A 27,411-nucleotide genomic window follows, 5' to 3' on the forward strand; every position below is an offset into this window, starting at 1 on the left:
CATGTAGTTTTCAGCCAGTGCCCCTTTAACAATGACTTTCAGAAGTTGACATAGATATTATTGTAAAAATATAACATAAAAAAGCAGTAGAGATGTTCTGTAAACAGCATTAGCTCATCAGCAAATAGCTTTTGCATTGGAAGGATCAGAAAACATATGTAGCTTTAATTTCAGTCTATCTTCCTCGGATACAGCCTGACCTGTTCTTACTCATTCTGCAGTGTGAAAACAAGGTAACACAGAGATGTGAGTGAGTATGGATAACTATGACCAATCATGGAAGCTATTACTTAGGTGAAAAGTCCTCATTCACACAAGCAAGGATTTCAATGGTCCTACTTGCATGAGTGGCTTTAGTGGGACTACGAACATGCATAAGGTTTTACAAGATTAGAATATGTTTGTACAATGTCATATATACCAGTGCCCCTATCGACAAACATTTATTAATGTAACATTATGGAGATAAATAGTCTCACTGAACTCAGTAAGAATACTCACATAAAATTATTCATATGTGTAAGTAAGTATTGCAGGATGTGGCCCAAGCTTTCTAAGTCAAGGTACAATTTCTTTGTCTGTGATAGAGTACAAGCAGTAGGTTCTAAGTCTGCTGCATCTTTGACACTCCATAAAGTGCATGTATTTTCTGGGTGCTGTTAATATAAAACTTGCAGAAACAGGACTAAAAAGAATGTTCTCTTGCTTATTGTGCTGAAATTCTCTGGTAAACTGTTTAACTGAAATGCAGAGTGATTCAGAGGGATTTCAGAAACAGGTTTGGAATATTTTTCCATAAATGTAATTTTTTTCTATTAACACTGGATCTCTTTACACAGATGCAGGGTCCTAATGGCACAGGCCTTACAAAGAACCAAAAATGGTTTTTGAGTTTCAGTGGACTAGACTGAGCACAATTACCAACCGTTGCACATGTGAGTAAATGTAGTAGGCAGTTGACACTTAGACTTGGGAATATTATGTAAATTTTATAAAGGCAGAGATGCTTAGAAGGAAACCATAATCTAGCTACTTTGATTTCAATGATTCAGTATAATGTGACTACAAAATACAATTTAAACAGACATCTAATTTAATTAAGTTAAACACCACATAAGAAAAACATCTGTAAGACTCAGTCATCCCTTTTTGCTAGGTTTCAGAGTAGAAGTCAAGTTAGTCTGTACCTGTAAAAAGAAAAGGAGTACTTGTGGCACATTAGAGACCAACAATTTATTAGAGCATAAGCTTTCGTGAGCAACAGCTCACTTCATCGGATGCATAGAATGGAAAATATAGTGGGGAGATTTTATATACACAGAGAGCATGAAACAATGGGCGTTACCATACAGACTGTAACAAGAGTGACCAGGAAAGGTGAGCAATTACCAGCAGGAGAGCGTGGTGGGGGGTTAGGGGGTGGGGTGAACCTTTTGTAGTGATAATCAAGGTGGGCCATTTCCAGCACTTTACAAGAACAGTAGGAGGGTAAATAAACAAGGGGAAATAGTTTTACTTTGTGTAATGACCCATCCACTCCTAGTCTTTATTCAAGCCTAAGTTAATCGTATCCAGTTTGCAAAGTAATTCCAATTCAGCAGTCTCTCCTTGGAGTCTGTTTTTGAAGTTTTTTTGTTGAAGAATTGCCACTTCATTTACCTGTGCATCTACCAATGTGATATATGCCATCATGTGCCAGCAATGCCCCTCTGCCATGTACATTGGCCAAACTGGACAGTCTCTATGTAAAAGAATTAATGGACACAAATCAGACGTCAAGAATTGTAACATTCAAAAAACAGTCGGAGAACACGTCAATCTCTTTGGTCACTCGATTACAGACCTAAAAGTGGCAATTCTTCAGCAAAAAAACTTCAAAAACAGACTCCAACGAGAGACTGCTGAATTGGAATTAATTTGCAAACTGGATACAATTAACTTAGGCTTGAATAAAGACTGGGAGTGGAGGGGTTATTACACAAAGTAAAACTATTTCCCCTTGTTTATTTCCCCTCCTACTGTTCTTGTATAGTGCTGGAAATGACCCACCTTGATTATCACGACAAAAGGTTCACACGCACACCCACACCCACACACACACACCCCCGGCCCCGCTCTCCAGCTGGTAACAGCTCACCTTTCCTGGTCACTCTTGTTACAGTCTGTATGGTAACACACATTGTTCCATGTTCTCTGTGTATATAAAATCTTCCCACTATATTTTCCACTGTATGCACCCGATGAAGTGAGCTGTAGCTCACAAAAGCTTATGCTCTAATAAATTGTTTAGTCTCTAAGGTGCCACAAGTACTCCTTCCCTTTTTGCTAGTAAGTGTAAATAGCCATTTTGATCCCATTAACACAGCTTTGAGATGGATCATGTTCACCTGAAACAGTAAGTCTGAATTAACAAACAAAATGTGAACTTCCTTACTTTGTTTCAGTTTTGGTGTATGCAAAGCATGAACACAAAAATACTTCATTTTCTTCCACTTCTGGTTTTCTATTAAAAAGAAAATTGAAGACATTTAATTTTCCCACCAAATTTATTAAATGAACAGAAATACACAATCATGGATTTTTTATGGGAAAATCGCTTGCTGAACAGTTAGCCTGGGACAAACCTAGCCAAACCAGAAACCTCCTATTTTAACAAATATAGGCCCTGAGCCTGCAGATGCCCAAGTGTTTGCAAGATTTGGGCCAAAGTATACATGGTTTGTGTTCTTCTGCTCCATTCATGGTAATGGAAGTGTACGGGGTTCTCCATCCTGATGTTACCAAAATATATGTAGCTCCTCTTTTGTGCACTATTTCAAAGAAAGTCAACAAAGAGACACTCATGCAGCTATATCAAAAAGATGTTCTTTTTCTTAAAATTTATGTTGGGATCTTAGCAATTCATCGGACTCCATACAATGTTTATGGTTTCAATTTCTATGGGGAGTACAGCAGGCTTCAAATATTGAAGGGGAGTTCTTATTGTCAAAACTGTCAGTTTTACAATGATAGCTTCATTTTCACACTGACAGTTTCACTAAGAATATATATATTCCAGTTGCCAATAAATAAGTGTACTATAAAAAAAGCCAAACACCAACGAATGAGAATTTGCTGGGATCTTGCCACTTTAGACTATACAGTTAGCGTTCATTAACTGTTTAATAGTGCTGCATCCCTTAAAAACAAGAAGACAAATTAAACCATAAAAATGCAAAATAATGTTGTTGATAGCTGTTTACTGGTGTGAAGGTTTTTTCACATCATGAGTTTAAGAAGACTTCAGCTTCTTTCAACCCAGATATGGTTCAAATGGTGTGGTAAAAGGAGGTTCCTTAAAGTCACAATTTCAAAACTCCTTTCCTATTTAGGCCTCCTCCTTCCAGATGCAAAATTCCACCCTAATACAAGATGAACAGCATTGCCTAGTGAACCAGTTATAGTGCTTTAGAACCACCATGCTGCAGATTCTGGTTCTATTTCTGGTCTCTCACTCTGCAGGCTAATAGTAGGTAAGAGCTCTGCTGAGACTGCATGTTTTTAGGGGAGAGTCTACTTCACCTCTTTGACCTCTCTGGCTGATTAAATAAATGACACTGGTGGGTTGTCTGGTGTCACTGACAGGAAGATAGTGGCCGGGAAACAATCTAGGGAATCCTCACAAGCTCACTAAGCTCTGGACAACTCTTGTGAGACATTAAATATACTGTTCTAAGTCACAGGCTATTCACCTTCATCTGTCTGTATATAAATAAAAAAGCCAAATTAGCCTCTCCCAGATCCAGATAAGATTCCTTTGTGCAATCCCCCATTCCACTCTATTGCCAGCATAGACCCTGATCCAGAAAAGCACTTAAACACATGTATAACTGTAAGCACATGAGCAGTCCTATTGAAATCAATGGGAAAATTCACATTCTTAAATTTACATGTGCATAAAAGCTTTGCTGGATCTGGGCCCTAATGAGCTTGAGGGCTCTGAGGGGTTGTTACCCCAATTAGAAATTCTGGCCAACACTTCTGTAGCTCTCTTTCCTAGGAAAATATTTGATATAGCTACATCTGATTTGTCCTCAAACATATGAGAAATATTTCTTAAAAAGGTGTGTCAAAACAGTGATTTAATGAGCTGACATACTGGAAATCACCTAAAATTAATAATTGTTTACCAGAATCATCTTAAATTTCCAGTGGATACTATTCAAATTAAAATTGTCAGAAAAACCTGAAAAAGAACATAGTGTACAAGCCTATATATAAACATACATATACATACACAAGTGTCTATAAAGCACCAACACTTCTTTTACATCTGCCTTTACTTTGAAATGGGGAAAGCCCGTGTTACACCTCTTTGAAAAAATTAAACAAATCTTCCCCCACACCTCAGCCTCTTCCAAAACCAAAGAGCAGCATGACATTTGCTGCATGCACTTTCGATATACGCCTTACAAGCGTGTGGTAAATGCCTTCTTTTTAGAGATGATGCAAATTACAGGTATGCAGATGGAAATGCTAAAATGTGTTCTAGTTTCACTCTCAAAAGTACTCTTGAGACTGCAACCACATGATTCAAAACTATTTGTACTCCTTACTTCTGGCACTCAAACACATTCTCTTACTCTGCTTGCACAAAGACAGCATAAACAAATGAAAAATATGCTTTTCCCATAAGTTTTAAAAGAAATATATGTTAATCATTTGTTAGATAACAAAAACCTATAACTTAAAAGCTAAAATAGCTGACCAGGACTTGTGTGTTCTTCCTTTTGTACTTTCCTGTTTGAGCTATACTTTCTTCATAACACAAGGTTTCCATTAGATTTTAAGCAAATGTTAAAAACAAAATAGATTCACTTTAAAAATATGATCTTAGCATTTACTTGTGTACCCTTTGCACAAAGGGGTTTAAATATACAGATCACTCACATGTACAAATTCAGAAGTTTTAGAAATTACGCTCGATGAAGTGAGCTGTAGCTCACGAAAGCTTATGCTCAAATAAATTTGTTAGTCTCTAGGTGCCACAAGTACTCCTTTTCTTTTTACAAATACAGACTAACACGGCTACTACTCTGAAACCACTCATAATAATAGTATTTATCAAATACTATACGATGCTGTATATGTTCAAAGTACTATACAAACTGTAATTAATCGACCCAACATTTCTGTGAAGTAGGCGGGTGAGTATTATTAAAGATAGGAAATTCAGTACCAGGCATAGAATGGTGAAGTGGCTTACCCTTACAGTAAGCCAATGACACGGCCGGTATTAGAACCCATGAATTCCTCAGTTCCTAAAATTCTATCTTGATTGCACTATACCACATTGCCTTTCACTTATATAGAAAAGGAACACAAGATTAAAAGATTTTATTTTTGAAATTTTATTCTGGAAAGAAATGTCAGTAATAGTCTGGGTAGTACACAAAGGCATGGAAGTTTAGGCCAGGCAGAATTGTAAAATATGGACCAATGCATACCTCTCGTTGCCTTGGGCCCATCTGAACAAGGACATTATAATTATGATCTGTGGGTGGTGACCATCTGCAGTTATGTGACCATGCACTTCAGAATTGAATGCAAAATCAGCACAGTATTTTATAGAATTATTGATTATCAGCTAAAACACACTATGCTTTATATACTTGAGAAACCAATCTCAGTCAGCATTTACCACAGAACATTTGATCTGCTGGAAAGCATGAACCAGTAAATGTAAAGACATGGATAGGCAGAAAAAAGCATAACTTCTCACTTGTCTTTTAGAGAACCTCTATAACAAATAATTATGTACTTATTTACCAGATGACAGGTATCAAGTGCTTTGTATGAGATATTATGAAGTTACAGAGTTGCCTAATGGAATGCATTCCTCCAACAATAAAGCACAGCATGTCAAAGAGATATCATGAAAAATAGGAGATTTGAGCTTATCAATTAACTGAGCCTCATGAGGGAAAGTTCACAACATTATCAGGGTTGCAGGTAAGTAGGATTATCTACCAGAATGAAAAGGAGCCACGAAAGCTTATGATCAAATAAATTTGTTAATCTCTAAAGTGCCACAAGTACTCCTTTTCTTTTTGAGAATACAGACTAACACGGCTGCTACTCTGAAACCTACCAGAATGAGTGTTTCAAAAATACACAAGGAAGAGGAAGCTGGTCATTAGCAAGGAAGGAGATGACCCCAAGCTACCCTGTCTCTGTTCATATAAACCAGCCATGTCTATCACTAGTATATTAGTTATTGTGCTCCACATGGTAATATTTCATAGCAGATTGTTTAATCGTGGTTTGCACTGTATGAAACTAAACATGATAGGTAACATTTTCAAAAGTGACTAAGTGACTAGGAACCTACAACCAATTTTCGAAAGTAATTTAGGGACTTGGGAGCCTAAATCTCATTGACTTTCATATCTGTGTAAGAAGGGTTAAACAGTTATGGTAAAAAGTGTACTGCATGTAATATTTTGTTTCATCAATACTGTAAATGTATTTGATCTGTTTTTAATTTTTTTTAAATACACTCATGTCAAGCACCTCCCTTGGCAGACCCTAAGAGCAGGGCCTGTGAAAAGAATGGAACAGAACTGATCACCATCAGCTCTATGCCACCTAGAGATTTTTCTCTGTCAGTGAAAATGGCAGCTGACCATTTAGGTCCTGTTTTAAGGATATTTTGTGCTACCAAAGCACCCTAAGGTTTTTGTACTTTGTCCCTCCCCAGAGAGCTTACAATTTTGACAGGACACAAGAAATGAGGGAAAGAAACTGATCAAAAAGTGTAGGGAGACCAGACAGCAAGTGTAAAAAATTGGGACAGGGGGTGTGGGGTAATAGGTGCCTATATAAGAAAAAGCCCCAAATAAGGACTGTCCCTATAAAATTGGGACATCTGGTCACCCTAAAAAAATGGGGAGGAAGGGGAGATAAGGAGAAGGAAACAGTAATAATAAATAATAATAATAATACAGTTACTCAGTAAGGCATGTGTATATTTTGATGATTCCATAAGGGTTGGGGGGTTTTATATATAGTAAAACTCACATCTTATTAACAACATAGCAGAAGTGAAAATTTAGTTGGGTATATGAATTATTTAAAATATTAATTATGAACTAAATAATAAATTTAACCACTTGGCTATTTACATTATTTGAGTGTGCCTGACTTGGTTTTATTAAATTATTTGGAAGATAGTTCCTTCTGCTACTGCCTATATCATCTGCAGAATTTGTGATACATCTATGTGCCAAAATCATCTTAAACCTACCCGTTGCTGATCATAAATAAAATACTACCTATAAATCTGCAGACACTATACTGTGTGGATATTTTCTTAAGCATGAAATTAATTACCAAAAGTATGAAACACTGAACCCTAAAAAAGAAAAAAAATAGCATGTTCACAAACTGGACTTTTAAAAACACTGCATGTTAACAATTTCCTTTTTTCATATTTGGCTTTGCTATTTCACATTATGACACATTGTCACTGGGAAGAATCAGATCAGACAGATTTTCCTACACTAGTTATGGCATGGCATAATGTCCTTGATTAATCACATCAAGGCAAAATTGTAAATTATCAAAACCCCCTTTTTTTTCTTAGAACCACAAGATTTGTGTGCATTTTGTATATTTACATGACCTAGCATGCCAGATTAAGTGTTGGAGGATTATTATTTTTGTCTCATTTCTGAGGAAGGTGTGTTTCAAAACAGCTAAACTATTCCACAAAATTAGATTTAAAATATATTAGCAGAAAATTGTTCAATCTATAAAGAAGTTAATATTAGTTGTGCTGGTCTATTTCTAATATAGACTTTTAAGGTCTTGATCATTTCATAATGTACTACACAAATGTCTCAGTTAACATTCCATATTCCATTTCATGTACTTCCTAAAAACTCTTAAGCTATTTTATTTTACAAGATTTTATATATACAAGGTCAGTATAGTCCTGATGGGCTGAATCAAATGCTGAAGGTCAATTAGGATGTCAAAATGAAATGAAAGTATGTCAACATAAGCTGCATAGCATTTATAAATATGCTATACGTAAAAACTATGTGTGAGATCTACAGAAGCTGTTAAATGTGGAGTTCTAAGCTTTTCTTGGAGTCAGAGAGATAACCCTAGCTGTTGTACAAATATTACCAGTGAAGTAGCTTTTTAGCTCCCTGAGAATGTCCACTGCTTTGGGGAAAATAATTTCTAGGCTTTCATCAAAATACTGTGAGAAATTTGGGTTACACACATTGCAAATATATGCACATAAAATTCACAAAATCTGAACACTTCATCTTGATCAGGATATGCACAAAGAAACACTGACATAGGGACAGATTTTAAAGCAGAAAGCCACAGTTTTATTAAACTTTAGAGGAGAGAGGTTAATTTCTCCCCACCAAAAAATACCAAGTATTTACTTGGGTCCAGAATGGTGTTAAATGGCCTCCATGCCAAATAACCAATACTCAGGATTGCCCCATTCAGCCTAGCCACTAGGATTCAGCCTACCTCCTAGGATTCAGCCCACCTCTGAGTCCTCTGATTCTGTCTCAACAAGGGGGAATGAGGGTATGCATGAAGACCATCTCAGTTTTCAAAAAATTAAGGTTTCCCCTCCTTCCTATAGGCCATTAAATAAGTGCTGGAACTAGGGCTGCTGCTGCACTGCCTGGCTTTAAGTGTTTTCCATCATATACAGGATTTACAGTTTGGTTCAATTGCTCTCAGAACCCCCACTATACAAACTGTTCCAGCACCCCGGGCCATTAGGTCTACCAGTCATCTCTTGGGTTCATCACTCATGCTTATCTCTGGGAGCTGGCCCTTTTGAGCCTCTTGCCCACACTGGATTTGGGCTGCAAGCTGTGATGAAATTACAAACCTCACTTATAATCTTACAACTTTTAATTTCCGTCCTTACTCCTTATTAACCTAAAACTGGGGCTCAGAGTGCTGCTAGAAAGGTGAGAAAACCCATTGAACACCTTGCCAATCTAGTGCCAAGGTTAAAAAAAAAAAATCCTGATACCCAACTGTGGTGATTTAGTCAGACCCACAACATCCTAGAAATGCCGTTCAAACTATACCTTCATCACAGGGTAGGGAGCACAAGTCAACAGCCATTGGAGAATAACTGCTGTGTGCCCCAATGGCTCCATACACAGCGAGTGAGGCAATCAAGTCTTCCCTCCCATCCATAGTCTAGCCAATGGATGCCACGTGGGCATAATCTCCCTATGTGTCCCAGGGGGAGCAGGACTTCCCCTCTCCTCTGAATCCTAGGGGTTGTCTGTCTCTGGCCAGTTCAAGAACTCTTCCATCAACCTAGCACTGTCTACACTAGGACTTAGTGACGTAGTTAAACTAACTTAAGGGTTGTGGAATTTTCACACCCCGAACGATGTAGCTGGTTCGATCTAATTTTCTGGTGTAGACCAGCCCTCAGTGGAAAGTATTAACAGCATTATTATACCTCGGGGGATATATCCTTTCATAAAAAAATAAGCTTGAGAATATAAATATTTTAAGCCACAACTTGAACTACAATAGCAATAACCTCTCTGTAAATAGCTACCCAGATTATAAAATTGTTCAAAGTTTAAAGAGAGAGGCTATAAAGCAGTGCAACATGTAGAAACTAAGAAGTGTACAATTTCTCAGTGTAATTCTCCCTGCTATTGAGATTTTTTTTTGTTTCTGATATTCAGTTTTAGTCTTTAATAGGTTTTTTAAATTTAATTATATAAAACTTTACAAACATATAAAACTTTTATCTTATACAAGTTAAAGGGATGTGCAAGGTTGGTAGACCAAAAGTATGAAATATCAACTGTGTCATGTATTGCAAGTGCATATCTGTATTGCCTTTTTCACAAGCTCTTCTCACCTGCTTCCATCTTGTGGATAGGCAGTAAAATGAAATTTACAAAAACCCTGCAGTCTGCTTAAACAGAAACAGAAAAGCAAAATGTAGAAAAAAACAAAGCATGTAAGTGAAATTGCATCAAAACTGTATATTTTTTGTTATTGTGAGGCCACAACAATTTTAAGTTTTGTTTATTTTTTAAATAAATACATTTTGAAGATGCACAGCTTTACTATACTGGATGGTAGCCTTGGGACAATACATGCTGGGTAACACAGAGGTTATGATATTTATGTGACTAAAAGTTGGGATCTGTTCACTTTCCAATTAGAAAACAGATGTTGTGTCTTTATTTACTTAACACAGTGGCAATGTAATGACTCTATGCATCTGGAAATCTTCACATGGGCAAGCTGAGATTGAGACTGGAGTACTGAGTGGGGAGGATGCACAACCTGCTCCTGGCATCTAGTAGAAACACTAGAGGAAAGTTAATACAACCAAAAACTGTGTTGACTTTGCTGAGGAAATCCTTCAATGCTGGGGGACACTCTTAAAATGAATTCCCAGAGCAGAAACTGAGGGTGTTTCTCTAATAACCATTAGGGAGGAGGCAGGTGTCTCAGATTCAGTGCCTCTGCATGGGTAGCCCTATGTCATTGTGACAGTCTGTATCCCTATGCTCACCCCTTTTACAAAACTATAATAGATTTTGTACAAAGTATGCCTTGTAAGATATCATTTGAAAACTCATACTTTACTGATCATTATTGTCATGGTAAAATGGGTGTGCTGACACTGTATGTAAAGTTATAAGATTCTATCGTATGATGTTACTAAAACATATTCTAAATCTGGGGAAACAGCCACAAACCAGTTCCTCAGAGACAGAAGACAAACTGATGCCTCAGCCAGGTGTCAATGAAAATAAATGGACTATCACCTGGTTAAGAAGCCATTCTTTGTCAGGAAAAAGGGTGTGGGCAAGAAATTTACATCTTGGTAACAAACAGTTGGAGGTTCCCATCTCCACAGACAGGCTATCTTCTGAACCTCAGCTGAGATTATTTTCAAAGAAAAAGAGAACTATAAGAAAAGAGAACAGAAGCTGCAAAATCTCTCTCTCATTCATCTCTTCTCATGGCATCAACAACACCTGAATGACAAGGAAATTAACACAAATTGAGGAGAGGTCCTGCCTGGAAGGATTCCAGCCAGTAAGACTGCTAGTAAGACTGGGGTGAGAGAAACTTTTGCTTTGATATCACTTAGTTTGTTAAGCTACCTATTAGTTTGCATTTTACCTTTAATTTCTTCGTAACCTATTCTGACTTTTCTGCCTCCTTACTTGTAATCACTTAAAATCTATGTTTCTGTAGTTAATAAACTTATTTTATTGTTTTATCTAAACTAGTGTGTGTTTGGATTGAAGTGTTTGGGAAACTCCATTTGAGATAAGATTTGTGCATATCATTTTCTATTAACGAAATGACGGACTTCATATGAGCTTGTATTCTCCAGGAGGGTGCTGAGTAGTACAAGACACATTTCTGGGGGGACTTTGGGAGTTTGCTAGTGTTCCCCACACTGTAATTCATGGGTGGCTGTCTACAACATTCATACATAGCTGGGAGTGATTTACATGCTGGGGGCGATGTCTGAGCAGATCAGGAGTGGTTGCTCTCACAGTGAAGCAGTGTAAAAGGCACCCCAGGTTGGAGAATTGAGGGGACACAGCTGCCCATCAGTCTAGATTGTACCCTGGAGAATGTCACAGTTCTCCACAGATCTCTTAGGGATGCATGAGGGTTTGTGAGCTGACCCCACAGTTATTCTGCAATGAAGCCAAATGCCATGAAGGAAGAATTCAGAGGGAATACTGTGAGCAGAATCTCAGGGAATTCCCTAGCCCCTGTGCAAGTTTTTCTACATAGAGGCATAATCTGACCCACAGTGCTTAAATACACAAATATTTTAAAGCATTACTAGGGCAGCAGTCAACATACTACTCCTTTTAAACGAACATATTGTGCTGCGACTTCAGAAGCCAGTTAGTGGATAGCAAAAACATTAAACACCTTAACTTCTGCCATTTTTCACTACACCACGAGATATTAACATTTAAGAATAAATTATTATTAAAAATACTACTAATAAAATCCTCAGTTTGTACTGTTGCTAGGATTTAATGTCAAAACAACTGTTTTAAAATGACGAACTGATTATCGGAAGAGAACTCATTTTTGATACTGAGAAATGTGTTCTATTCCAGCAATAAAAACACTCGATAACTAGTTACCAATTACACAAATAGCCTGTTCCTAGCCTTAAATGGCTAGCAAAGAGCAGAGATAAAAAAAGAAAAATAACCATATTGCCAATTGAAATCTCTGACTTACTTTTTTGCAATTCAGAGGAATATCTATTATGCAAGAGAGTCAGAATGCCAGTAAAACCTAAGACTTCCACGAAAACATTATTTTTGTGTATATGGCTTAGATACAAAGCTAAAAGCAGAACTGACAACTGAGCTTGGGAAAGTAAGCCTTTTTGCCAACGAATTTCTTGCAAAGTCAACAATTATAATTTATTCTGATCCTTTGTATCACCATATTAGTAGTTATTTTTCAGCAATCCCAGAGCAGCAACAAATAATGCCATACAAGAGAACTGATATAATTACATGCTGAAAAAGAGAGTCCAGCACCCTTACACTCAAAACTACCCTCTGTGGCTCCTTCATACCCCATATGTTGCTAATAAAACTGTTTGAATCATACTTAGGAGACAGTTTTACTGATATTGTATCAGGTCTCTGGGTTCTTCATGTGAGATACGATGTCACTAGAACTATAACTATGCAAATTTTGCAATACAGAATCCCACTGGACACAATATTACGCATATAACTCGCAGTATGAAACTGCGCATTAGCAAAATTTTTGTAACCACTACGTTGAAAAATCTCAGTACACTGAAAGCAGATTCAAGAAGTATTAAAGCGTAATCTGCATGTACATGTGAAACACACCTTTACCTATAAAGACAGCAGTGATATCTATCTCAAAAAAGGAAATATGATTTTGCGTTCATCTGATAATTCACAGAAAATTTGAGAACAGATATTCTCTAATTGGGGAACAGTTTTCAGTAACATTAAAAATCAGTAGCCAACTGTAGAATCCTTAAACTAGATTTTCAAGCATGAGGATCTAACTTTCATCTGCACAAAAATCAGTCTAACTTGCATCACACAACAGCTTAAAGTTTTGGGTTTCTAGTGGTTGCATGTACATTTTTTGCAGCTGCAAAAAAACTTCAATCAGACTAATTATGGTAGTAAGCATTATGCCAGGTATCAAGCATCTGCAGTACAGGGTTTTATGAACGTACTTTAAAAAGTATCATTAGAAAGCAACATAAAATAGGGGAGAGTAGGAGTGTCTTGTGGTCTAAATCCTGACTTTGGAGCCAGGAACATGAGTTTTAATCCTGGATCTGACTTCAAATCCCTCTATGGCCTCAGGCAAATCAAGACCCCTCTCGGCCACTCTTCAGTGAAATTAGGATTACATTTTTGTTATTATTTGTACAGCATTAATATGGTCAGTGGTTTATAGACACATAAAATGAGAATTCCCTGTCTTGAAGAACTTACAATCTAGGTAGATATCTTGCAAAGCGGAGGGCAGGGAGGCAACAAAAAAATCAGTGCGACAAAGCAGCAAAGTCAGTCATATGTCTTATTCCTTCCATGGTTTTATTGTAGTTGTTGTTTCTCTACTAATAGTTATCATCAGCAAGAAGTATGTTTTAAAGAGGAATTTGAAAAAAAGGAGATGGTGATTGTGCGGCACATTGGGATTCCAGGTTTAGGGAGACAAAAATACTTAACTATGGCAATGTTTGTAAAATGTTATATACAGTAAGTTCTGAGTATTATTAAAAGAAAAAGCGCTGTACTAGCTACCCTCCTGATGTAGTCAGAATGTTTTTTTTAATATGACTCTAAACAGAAAACAGGTAATTAAATAAGGTATCACATATTCCAACTAAAATGCTTCCATAAAGGCTAGAGTGTGGTAGCTTTACTCACACTGAGACTTCTTCAACCTTATAAGTGGTCCTATTGACTTGTGTGGATTACTCCTTGTGCAAGGTACTAGTTAATGTGAGTAAACATAACAGTCTGACCCTAAATTAGTATACTTTTTGGTGCAAAAATGTTGGTGTATTGATCATTTCCTAGAAATGAATCCAACATGTTTCCACTGGAGCAGTAGCTTAAGGTAGTGAGTTCTTGTGAAGTTTTCTTCAGTGCCATCTCTTGAGTGCAAGACTAAAACTGTATCCGACTCCCTCAAGACATTGAGTGATATTTTATGAGCTAGACGGTTTACACTGTGTTCTACAAACACTTCACAGCACCTTAGTATGCCATAGGTACTGGACTTTATTACAATGCAGTTTTGAGATAATTTTGTACACACACACACGACATACTTTAGTAAGTTTGCAAAACAACAACAACAACAACCCTGCAATATGGTGCAATTGAAATATTGAGATTTACATACTTCGGAATAAGACTGCTAAAGATAAAAGATTGAAAAGTCATATTTTGAGAAAAATAAGGTCTATATAAATCAAATTTTATCAGTATAGGCTATGATCCAGCAAATCACTTAAGCACATACTTACTTTTAAGCACAAGTAGTCTGACTCATCTAAGAAACACTGCCATTGGTGGGGACTACTCATGTGCTTAAATTCAAGCATATGCTTACGTGCTTTACAGAATTCAGGACTATTGGCATCACTGGATCACCACAATGTAAAATACTCAATCCTAAAAAGTAAAACAGTAGAAAAAACAAAAGCGAGATCAACATGAAAAGTTCATCCAAAAGTCTTAAAAATACACTCATGATGAACAAGATCTATTATTTACTGGCTATGTGAGTTCTAGAGCTAAAATGTATTAATGAAAACAGTCAATATTAAGGGGCAGGCAATAGAGCTTTTAGAAGATAGCTAAATGTTCAGTAAAATTGAGGCCCCTGGACCAAAAAAAAAAAGTAGTTCTTGTCTCTATCACCTTTGGTCTTTACCGTTCTCAGTGGTTTAATATTAAGGACCTGGGGGGGGGGGGGTAAACCAGTCTCGATGAGGGCTTCCTCACCTTTGAAATATATCTTCCCCTTTGATTGCCTCTTGAGTTTGTTAACATTTAGGGGATGCAGAGTAGATCCCACAATGATGGCTACATGTGGCGCCCCAATGAGGTCAATGCATTCATCAGTTCTAGGGTTAAGTTTATATATCGTAACAAATGAGTTGGGAGGAAACAGGTACAAAACAGAGTTGTTGGTGGGAAGAGGGTGAAGCTGAGAGAGATGGGAGGACAGTGGTGTATTTACTAGAATACACTGAAGTAGTATCAATAATTGAACTAAATTGTATCTTTTAAATAAATGAATACTATGCATTTTGTAATGGATTTTCTTTTTATTATTCTTTTTTAACTGGCAAATTTCAGTCATTTGTTATCTGTCTCCCAGTCATTAGCATGAATTGGCTAGATTCTAACATAGCAGTAATATGATTTTTTTATCAAGTTAAACTTCTGCAACCTTTTAAGTTTATAGTGACCAATCAAGCTAAGTTTTAATATAGTCTATCACGACAGAACTACAATAAACCTAGTTTTGAACATGATATGGCTCGTAACTGCAGCACTAAACTCCCCTGGCAAGAACAACTATGTAACAACTTTTTCAGATAGCAAATGCAGCCCTAAACACATAGGCAACATCATCATTGTGCAATTATGTAGAAACCTTAAAAACTCCAAGGTAACGAGTCACGTGTTTTGGTGAAATAATTTCTGGACCCAGTATCCAAGTAAAAATTTGGCACACTTAATAGCCTGAGGCTCAATAGTTAGCACCTAAGATATGCTGAAGTTCAATCACAAGAAATGTACGGACATCTATTCCCAGATATTCAAACAGCATTTAAACAATGGAATACCCACAGCACTTCTTTATTTATTAACAGAGCAACAAAACTGCTATCATTAGCATAATTGTGACACTTCAACCCAGATTTGGAAATAATAGCCAATGGAGCTAAACAAATTAAAAACAAGACAGGTCCTAAAGATGAACCACCTGGAACTCCAGTTATGATTGGATTTTATGATCTAAACACATTTCCGTTTATAAAAGTTGGCATGGTAATATTGCTCACATAAGCCTTAAACCACAGGAACATGACAGAACTGGGATTTCAATGCAGTTTTTAAAAAGAGCAATGTTAAGTACAGTAGAAACTCAGAGTTATGGACTCCTCGAGAATGGAGGTTGTTCATAACACTGAAACGTTCGTAACTTTGAAGAAGCCATTATGGGATGTTTCTCAGGGCGGACTCTCGGAGCGGTGGCTCACAGCTCTGCAGAGGTTGCCCAGTGAGTGGGGATGAGGATAGGCAGCCGGTTCTTGCCACCTGGCTGCAAGGATCATGAGCGAGGCACTCTGGGGCACCGCAGTGTCAGTGGGCGCACGGTGCAGGCTATGACCCTTTAAAACTGAACTGCTCCTCCAGAGTGCAACATGCAGGCAGGAGATTGGGCTCCAGCTCCAGCTCCAGCAGCGTACATTCCATGCCAGGTCTCAGTAGCAGCTTGGAAGCTCTGAGCCTCCAAGCTTGATTCCTCCCAGCCAGGGGGGAGAGAGAGGAGAAAACAGCATTCATCACCTCCTACCTGCGACTGCCCTGAGCCATGGGGAGTAGGGGATGAGGACAGGCAGTCCAGATGTGCCTACCTTTAAGATGCAATACAAGCATAGTACAGTACTTACTGGTGTTTGTTTCTGTCTTTGCTGCTGCCTGATAGCTTACTTCCAGTTCCCATGGTGTCCGGTTGACCGGTCAGTCCGTAATTCTGGTGTTCATAACTTTGAGGTTCTAATGTAGTTTGGGACTTAAACATTTCTCAAACTCTGCAGTGCTGTACTACAACGTGAAAACTAGAAACTACCCAGAAACAGACTAGAATCAAAAGTCAGTAGCTAGTCAATTTTCTACTGTCCAAATTAAGTAAAATACAAAAGACAAACAATAAAGGAAAAAGTACTTCTAAAAACGTATTACTTTTAGTCCAACAGTGTTATGCAATCAAGCAGGACTGAAGGATTGCTGCAAAAGCTGCCAAAATATCAATATCACCTGCATGGATCATGAAGTGTTTTTTTCCCCTTCCCCAACATATTCTTGGGAAGGGTGGAACTCCTTCCTTTGAAGCATCAGGGATGCCCATGGCTGGAGAAGAGACTTTGGAAGAGGAGGGCCAAGCACAATCTCTCTCAGGTGTGTGGCTGGCTGGTTTTTGATCTCATGCTCAGGGGCTAACTGATCACCATATGTGGGATCAAAAAAGAATTTCTCCCGCAAATCAAATTGGCAGCGATCTTGTAGAGTTTTCACCTTCTTCTGCAGCATGTGGGTCATGGATCATTTGCCAGGATTATCTGGATATATCTCACTAAAACATTTTTCTGTCACTGTGGGGGCCTCAGGCACTGGTGCACCTTGGATCCTCCTATTCTCTGCCTGTGGTACATAAACTGATTTCCTATAGGCTAAATTACTTTAGTCAAATTTTGGTTGTTGGATGAAGTGAGTGAGTACTGGATGGTCTTGGTGGCCTGTGTTATACAGGAGGTCAGACTAGACGACCTGGTGGTCCCTTCTGGCCTTAAACTCTGAATCTATGAAGAATATTTGTTATCAGTATTTAAAAGCCAATCATTTGCGACCTAAGTCCCCGAAGCATCCTAAATCTTGAATGATATTCTAGAAAAAGAGAACAAATATGAAGACATGGTAAAAATTGGTAAAACAGCTTTCTAAAAGATTGAGTAATTATAGCAGGTTGGTAATCAGAGCACAATGAATGTCTAACATTCATTTCTCAAGGGCACACTAATAGGGGATTTTGTTTTACAAAGCAAAACGACACGACGGTTTCAATCTGAGTCCCATTTATCTAAAACCTCCAAAGGTGCTGAGAACAAGGCAGCATTCAGGTCCATGGATGGGGGGGGGGACAGGTTCAGATAATCATTATTATTTAATGGACAGCACACACGGCTATCCATTTAAACTGGTAATATACTCTGGACCAGCTCATGGCCGACCCCACACAATTGATTAGAGGGGGCAGGAAGCACGCCTGTGTTTGCCCTTTTGATTGTGTACTATACCACTGCTTTTAGAGTGCAGAAGAAGCAGGCTCCACTATGTCCCCAGCTCATTCAAGTGGGCAGGAAGGAGCTTCATCCCTTAAATGTGCCTGATAGTGTAATTATACTGCTGTGTCAAGCAGCATATGCTGTCACAGTACATTCCCTCCACTAAGCAGTGAGGAGAGTTCCTGAGACACAATCTCTCGCCCATACTACTCTAGCAGCAATGCAACAACACACTGTCCTTATTATGGGATAGCCTAGATAGCCAACTGGTGATATATGTCTTATAAATACTGGAGTTAGTTTAAAAAAAATTAAAAAATAAAACAGGAAAAATATCCTGAACATCAACAACAAAAACTGGTCATCTGACAATCAGATCATCCTAATTCTGTATCATTTAGAAAGGTTTGTAAGAGAGCCAGTCCACAAGTATAATATACATAAGGGTTGTTTGCATAACATTTAGATGTAAAAGGGGAAACAGGGTGACTCTGCTGCCTAGTTTACATGAAATTGTTATTCCCTAATTTTAGTTGTATGAAAAGTATATGTTTATTGAACAACTAAGGAGAAGACTACTCCAAGATGAGTGAGAAGAGTAAAAAAGAGTGGATGTGAAACAAAATAACTTACACTGATTCTTAAACAAAATCAGAGCAAATATTCCACATAGTTGCATTTGCAAGTGAAAGCTGACCTCAGGCATTATGTTCAATACATATGAGGCAGATAACCTAAGCTGATAATGACCTTGATAATATTATGGAGGCAAATTTTACTGCAGGATGAGCTGTTCTCGAACAATTTTTTACAATATATTAGGCATACGGGGGCTTTTTTCTACATCAGGAACTGCATGTCATGTTCTTTAAACTATTTCTCTTCTTGAGCAAATGTATTGTGGACTATACAAGGAGAATGCCATTCGCTATTTATCCTGGAGTTTCTCAGTTATAGTTTTCACTGGCAGTGACAGAATGTGAGATTTTTCTCAAAAACATGGTTGCATTTAAGATCCCCTCTTTTAGGCTCCAGAGTCACAGGATAACTAGAGTATTTAGTGACTCTCAACCCTAGTAGTTCCATCTTTGAGACACCGAGAGTGATTTTCATTAGCTGGAAATTATGTGCAAATTCAGAGCACGTAGTGGTACCAACAGCAGAAAATGTGGAAGCAGGAGTTCTGCACATAGCAGAAGTGGCTACATAAGATGCATCAGCAGAGACTAGGTTATGGCAATTATTCCACCCTACACTGTGAAACCAATCAGTTCTTGTGAACTACACACTGTTAAGCAAACACCTCATGGTTGCTGAATGCTGACTCTAATGTTCAGAAAGCATTAAGACTTATTTAGTTCCTATAGTCAAAAAGGGAAATCCCTGTGTGAATGTTCATAATACAAGCTCCAGTATATAGTCAGTCAAAACCATGTTGAAATAGAAGGCCACAGGCTAGTATTTGACAGGTTCTTTTTTATACGCTATCAATGTTCCCTCCAAGATCACTACAGAAAAGATATGAAAATATGGGAAAAAATAAAAGCAGAAAAAGACAACAGAAATAATTACAAACTGGGTTCTGCTTTAGGAACGTTTAATGCCTCCACCAACCCTAGGGAAGAACAGAGCTTTCTACATGTCTGTCTCATGATAATACAGTATATCCATTTTTGGGTATCTAAAAGGAGTGTTCCAATATATTAATGAAAAAGAAAATAAGTGGAAAAAACATAGGCCCCAATCCTGCAAAGTATTATGCATGTGTTTAACTTCACACATTGTGAGCAATCCTACTGAGTTCAACGAGACTACACCACAGTGCATGCATACATCTTTGTAGGACAACTAAGAAATTGTACATCCAAAAACAGGAAATTGGTTTAAGCTGGTTGAAGTTAACTGTTCTGCGAGCTCCACTTCAGATATTCTTAGGTGTCTAATCCAATATATTTCTCAACAAATTTTAATGGATTTTTAGTATACTAAAAACATGGGCATATCTTTGGCAATCCAACTCATCAGGTATGAAAATCAGTATCTCCATGCAAAATGTCTATGTGAGGGGATTCTCTCTCTTTTGCCCTCAAAAACTATTAAAGTTATAGAGTTTGAGACTACCTGAGTAAGTTACATAGAACAGAGACTTTGGAACAGTATGTTCTATTACTGTATTTGGAGCTGAATATGCTGCAGGCAAGTGCCTTTTAGGAAGTTATAGTAAGTTAAACAGTTCAAGCAACAATCATGATTATAGGTTTCAGAGTAACAGCCGTGTTAGTCTGTATTCGCAAAAAGAAAAGGAGTACTTGTGGCACTTTAGAGACTAACCAATTTATTTGAGTATAAGCTTTCGTGAGCTACAGCTCACTTCATCGGAAGCTTATGCTCAAATAAATTGGTTAGTCTCTAAGGTGCCACAAGTATTCCTTTTAATCATTATTATATCTGTGCAAGCTATTATTCATTCACAAGACACCCTCGGTTTGTATAAACTATCATATAAAAACAATGTTTTTTAGGGAATTCACTGTCTTTGTTATATTGCACATTATAACAATAGGAGGAATCCTTTGTTTTTCCTACTAAAGTCTGCCATTAGTCTGAATTTAAGAAAGTCCATATTCTCTTTCATTTAGTCTAATCATAGTCAGCCTTAGGAACAACCATAGGGCTTGTCTATACAGGGATACACAGGAAAATTAATCTGAATTAAATGAAGGTGTGAATTTAAAGTGGATTCTGATTGCCCCATCTCAAAACAGATATAATAGAATTGAAAAAGGTGCAGAGAAGGGCAATGAAAATGATTAGGAGTATGGAACAGCTTCCACATGAAGACTGATTAAAAAGATTGCGACTGTTCAGTTTAGAAAATATACAACTAAGGGTGGATATGACAGAGGTCTATAAACTCAAGAACAGTATGGAGAAGTAAATAGGAAAGTGTTGTTTGCCCCTTCACATATCACAAGAACTAATGGTCACCTGATTAAATTAACAGGCAGCAAGTTTAAAACCAACAAAAGGAATTACTCCTTCACACAACAATAGTCCACCTGTGGAACTTGTTGCTATGGGATGTCCTAAAGACCAAAAGTATAACTGTGTCAAAAAAGAATTAGATACATTCATGGAGGTTAGGTCCATCAATAGCTATTTTTGCTATTGCCAAGATGGTCAGGGATACAAACCCATGCTCTGGGTGTCCCTAAACCTCTAGCTACCAGCTGGGACTGGATGACAGGAAATGAATCCTCAAAATTGCCCTGTTCTGTTTGCTCCCTCTGAAGCATCTGGTACTGGCCACCGTCAGAGACTGGACTAGATCAACCATTGGTCTGACTCAATATGGCTGTTCTTATGTATCAAGAGTCTGTTAACAAAACCAATTTACAATGGATTCCTATCAAAACAATAATCTAAAAACATCACTGTTGAGCTAAACAGAAAAAAAGAGGTCTGATAGTTCAGCCATTACTCCTGTTCTCAGAGAAAGTAGTGTACACAAGAGACAAACTGCAATTCTGCTAAAAGTGTAGATTTCTTGAATGCAAAAAACACCAAACTACACAGTATGGTCAGAAAAATATAGATGCAGAATGCCAGCTGGCTGATTTGCAAATATTATTCATTTTTACCACAATCACAGGCATGCTAGGTACCTCACAAAACATGGAGCAAAATGAGGGCTCTTCCCCAAGTCTTACATTTCAGAAAAGATTTTACAATCTAGAATGTAAGCTCATAAAGCAGACTCATACCCCTTACATCAGGTCTTGTGATGAATCCTCCTTGTTCCCTAAGGCCTAGTCTATGCTAGAAAAAGTTTGCCAGTACAGCTATCCCAGCAAATCCTCTTAGTGTAGACACAGCTTATACTGGCAAAGAATGCTTCTGTCAGCATAACTTACACCAGTTCCCCTAAAGAAGTAAGTTACACTAGCAAAAGTACTTTATTGCTGGTATAACTGTGGGGGGCGGCCAGCCCCAGGCCTCTGCGGGGGGACGGAGGGGCTGCGCACAAGGTCTGTGGGGGGCAGGAGCAGGCTTGGGAGGCAGGGGGGAAATCGCTCCCCAGTACAAGCCGATGGAGCGGGTTGGGGCCGGGTTGCTCCATGTCCTGCCGCCCGGTGAGTGCAGGGCACACCGGACCCCTGCTGCAGTCCCCCGGGATGTAGCTCAGGGGGAGGGGTGGAGTAGGGGCAGAGGCGGAGCAGCGGTGGGAAGAGGTTGGGCGGAGTAGGGGTGGAGGCTATGGAAAAGGGGTGGAGTGGGCACGGGGCAAGAGCGGGGGCAGCTTTCCGGGCTGGCTCAGCCAGCCGGGGTATCAGGCTTGCCAGTGGAGCAGCACGCGGCTGTGTAGGGCACCAGGAAATCTGGGGCAATCTGGTGCCCCAAATTTCCTGGTGCCCTATGCAACTGCATAGTTTGTGTATGGGTAAGGACGACCCTGCCCCTAATTGACATTACTATATCAGTAAAAGTTTTAAGTGTAGACTTAGTTACATAAGCAAATGCCCTCCGCTATATAAGTGTCTCAGAAATGCATTTTGACAAAACAGAGTGAAAAGCTTTCAAGAGTTTTCTTAGGATCTTTGAAATTTACCAAAAGGGAATAGCACTACCTAAGTTCCCGAAACCTGTGAAGCTAATACTTAAATTACAATATCTTGGGAGTATCAAATCTTCTCTTGATCAAAATTCATTTGAGGAAAAATCAAGGTAAACAGATATCTTCTTTCCTATGGAATGTGGAGATTACCTGAAGAACAAAACTGTTGTCATCTGTATAGATGGCATCTCAAAATAGGGGAGAATGTGAATCTTTTGTAAGCAAAATACACTTGCCACTACAAACAAACAAACAAAAAGTCTGTGAAAAGAGAAAAGCATGAATGCAATACTAAAAGATAAAGCAGTACACTGAACATGCATTTCACCAAGCAAACATAAGAAACCTCTAAAGTTTGGAGGCTATTTGAGAAGTTTATTGAGAAGTTCACACTAAGAAGGCCCTGTACACTGAATGCTGCTATCATGTGCAGTAGATGGTTGTGAGATGGAAGACGGATGGGACAGAGGTTTTGGAAAAATACAATTAAGCTCCACAGAAGGGTAGGAGGGGAGGGGATCTTGTCTTTTCTAAAGCTTAGTCCAGCAGTCTGGCTACAGAAAAATTTAGCATACCTGATCAGCAAAAGAACAAAACTTGCAAAAGAAGAGAAGAGAAGAGATTGATATAGAAAGAAGGATGAAGATTGTGGTCAAAATACTTATTTGATGATTGGCTTTGCTAAAGGTGGTATCAAGGGAACTAAGAGCAGCCTGTTATTCAAAAAGAGCATGTTAAGCAGAAACCAGAACATTTTTCAAAAGTTTCTTCTCCCTCTCCCCATCAAAAAGCACTGCAAGACTCTTGAAGCAAAGCCACAAGATAAGTGAAAAGTATTACTATTATTTTAATTAAAATTTGATAAGATAAAATGGTTGAGAGCTGTCTCAACTATTCACACTGGGATGTTCTGTATCTCTAGCAGTGAAACTGTACACTAAATTTGCCATTTGTGACTGTCGTTTGGTAATTAAGGACCTGACCCAACTCCCACTGGCTTCAGTGAGAGCTGGATCAGACCCTAAGCCCCTATAAATGAATGGACAAGTTATTTCCAATGTAGGGGAGTGGAAAGGAAGGATCTAACCAGACACAGAGATCTTGTTCACACAACAGATTATTAAGTCTTAATATAACTTTATTGAAATTTGGAATACTATCTCTCCCATGGATCACATCTATTATTTCTATAGCCTGTTCTGGGGAATGATCGGGTCTGAAAGCTACAAAATGAATTCCTTTAAAGGGCAATCTTATTATACATTCTGATCAACTGGGGCCAGAAAAAAGAAATACACAATGGGAATCTGAGGTTTAAAGATGATTTAGCAATTAAAAAGTTAACATCCAGAACACTCTAATGCATTTATCTTATAACAATTTTATCTGGCAGGAAGAAAAGTCCAATAATTTACAGAATATTCCTATCCTCTTTTCTGAAATATAAAGATGAATGCTTACTCTGTGTGAGAATGGGGAGACTGATTTTCCATTCAATTTCAAGAAATTCATTTTTCTCTGCTTTCCTTAAAAATATATGTATTTGACAAATAATATAAGCTTCATCACACTGCATAATGGAGAAACACTGTATGTATAGAAAAGCATATGCTATCTATTTCATTAAAATGTCCAGTTGCAATTTAGAATTAAATTATGTACCTCATGAGTTCTAGTCTCTTTAAGGACACAGGTTATACTGAACTGTGTGAACCCCAAAAGCCAAACTTCTCAATAAACAATGACAGGTTTCAGAGTAACAGCCGTGTTAGTCTGTATTCGCAAAAAGAAAAGGAGTACTTGTGGCACCTTAGAGACTAACCAATTTATTTGAGCATAAGCTTTCGTGAGCTACAGCTCACTTCATCAGATGCATATCGTGGAAACTGCAGCAGACTTTATATATACACAGAGAATATGAAACAATACCTCCTCCCACCCCACTGTCCTGCTGGTAATAGCTTATCTAAAGTGATCATCAGGTGGGCCATTTCCAGCACAAATCCAGGTTTTCTCACCCTCCACCCCCCCACACAAATTCACTCTCCTGCTGGTGATAGCCCATCCAAAGTGACAACTCTTTACACAATGTGCATGACAATCAAGTTGGGCTATTTCCTGCACAAATCCAGGTTTTCTCACATCCCCCCCCCCCCCCCCCCCATACACACACAAACTCACTCTCCTGCTGGTAATAGCTCATCCAAACTGACCACTCTTCAAGTTTAAATCCAAGTTAAACCAGAACATCGGGGGGGGGGGGGTAGGAAAAAACAAGAGGAAACAGGCTACCTTGCATAATGACTTAGCCACTCCCAGTCTCTATTTAAGCCTAAATTAATAGTATCCAATTTGCAAATGTAGACTCCCTCCTCAGGCCCTACGCTACCAGCACTCCCAGCTACCTTCGAGACACCACTGACTTCCTGAGGAAACTTCAATCCATCGGTGATCTTCCTGATAACACCATCCTGGCCACTATGGATGTAGAAGCCCTCTACACCAACATTCCACACAAAGATGGACTACAAGCCGTCAAGAACACTATCCCCGATAATGTCACGGCTAACCTGGTGGCTGAACTTTGTGACTTTGTCCTTACCCATAACTATTTCACATTTGGGGACAATGTATACCTTCAGATCAGCGGCACTGCTATGGGTACCCGCATGGCCCCACAGTATGCCAACATTTTTATGGCTGATTTAGAACAACGCTTCCTCAGCTCTCGTCCCCTAAAGCCCCTACTCTACTTGCACTATATTGATGACATCTTCATCATCTGGACCCATGGAAAAGAAGCCCTTGAGGAATTCCACCATGATTTCAACAATTTCCATCCCACCACCAACCTCAGCCTGGTCCAGTCCACACAAGAGATCCACTTCCTGGACACTACAGTGCTAATAAACAATGGTCACATAAACACCACCCTATACTGGAAACCTACTGACCGCTATTCCTACCTGCATGTCTCCAGCTTTCACCCTGACTACACCACACGATCCATCGTCTACAGCCAAGCTCTGCGATACAACCGCATTTGCTCCAACCCCTCAGACAGAGACAAACACCTACAAGATCTCTGTCAAGCTTTCTTACAACTACAATACCCACCTGCAGAAGTAAAGAAACAGATTGATAGAGCCAGAAGAGTTCCCAGAAGTCACCTACTACAGGACAGGCCTAACAAAGAAAATAACAGAACGCCACTAGCCGTCACCTTCAGCCCCCAACTAAAACCCCTCCAACGCATTATTAAGGATCTACAACCTATCCTAAAGGATGACCCAACACTCTCACAAATCTTGGGAGACAGGCCAGTCCTTGCCTACAGACAGCCCCGCAACCTGAAGCAAATACTCACCAACAACCACATACCACACAACAGAACCACTAACCCAGGAACTTATCCTTGCAACAAAGCCCGTTGCCAATTGTGCCCACATATCTATTCAGGGGACACCATCACAGGGCCTAATAACATCAGCCACACTATCAGAGGCTCGTTCACCTGCACATCCACCAATGTGATATATGCCATCATGTGCCAGCAATGCCCCTCTGCCATGTACATTGGTCAAACTGGACAGTCTCTACGTAAAAGAATAAATGAACACAAATCAGATGTCAAGAATTATAACATTCATAAACCAGTCGGAGAACACTTCAATCTCTCTGGTCACGCAATCACAGACATGAAGGTCGCTATCTTAAAACAAAAAAACTTCAAATCCAGACTCCAGCGAGAAACTGCTGAATTGGAATTCATTTGCAAATTGGATACTATTAATTTAGGCTTAAATAGAGACTGGTAGTGGCTAAGTCATTATGCAAGGTAGCCTGTTTCCTGTTGTTTTTTCCTACCCCCCCCCCCCCCCAGATGTTCTGGTTTAACTTGGATTTAAACTTGAAGAGTGGTCAGTTTGGATGAGCTATTACCAGCAGGAGAGTGAGTTTGTGTGTGTATGGGGGTGGGGGGGATGTGAGAAAACCTGGATTTGTGCAGGAAATAGCCCAACTTGATTGTCATGCACATTGTGTAAAGAGTTGTCACTTTGGATGGGCTATCACCAGCAGGAGAGTGAATTTGTGTGGGGGGGTGGAGGGTGAGAAAACCTGGATTTGTGCTGGAAATGGCCCACCTGATGATCACTTTAGATAAGCTATTACCAGCAGGACAGTGGGGTGGGAGGAGGTATTGTTTCATATTCTCTGTGTATATATAAAGTCTGCTGCAGTTTCCACGATATGCATCTGATGAAGTGAGCTGTAGCTCACGAAAGCTTATGCTCAAATAAATTGGTTAGTCTCTAAGGTGCCACAAGTACTCCTTTTCTTTTCAATAAACAATGATCCACATTTTAACTTTACCATCTTAGATTTTCCTTTTCCAGTTCACAAAATCAAATGGAAGCAATACTATCCCAACCAAAATAGCAATTTGTAGCCTTTCAGTATTGGTGATCATTTCTAAGATTAGTTCTTTAATATTCTATTATGTGTCCATTCAAGAAAGAGCTGCAAAGAACATTTGATCTGAAAAATAAATGTTCCCTATGACACCATTGATCACATCCTTAATGTTCCATACATTCCTTACACATGAACATCAAAAGATGCAAGAGCAGCTAGAACACGAGTGACC

General features: G+C 38.7%; 1 protein-coding gene across 7 annotated transcripts in view; it reads right to left on the minus strand.

The window, feature by feature from the left end:
• Positions 1–27,411, minus strand: part of GTDC1 (glycosyltransferase like domain containing 1) — a 290,540-nt gene that overhangs the window by 248,906 nt on the left and 14,223 nt on the right. For 5 of the 7 annotated variants that reach the window (XM_073305410.1, XM_073305409.1, XM_073305403.1 and 2 more), the window contains exon 2: positions 2,435–2,503. The exons of the other annotated variants lie outside the window; for them this stretch is intronic. The gene's annotated coding sequence lies outside the window, so the exon portion shown is untranslated. The remainder of the gene's footprint in view (positions 1–2,434; positions 2,504–27,411) is intronic. 7 annotated transcript variants of the gene reach the window in all.

The sequence above is a fragment of the Lepidochelys kempii genome, chromosome 11 (genome assembly GCF_965140265.1).
Source record: "Lepidochelys kempii isolate rLepKem1 chromosome 11, rLepKem1.hap2, whole genome shotgun sequence".
In the NCBI taxonomy this organism is placed as follows: Eukaryota; Metazoa; Chordata; order Testudines; family Cheloniidae; genus Lepidochelys; species Lepidochelys kempii.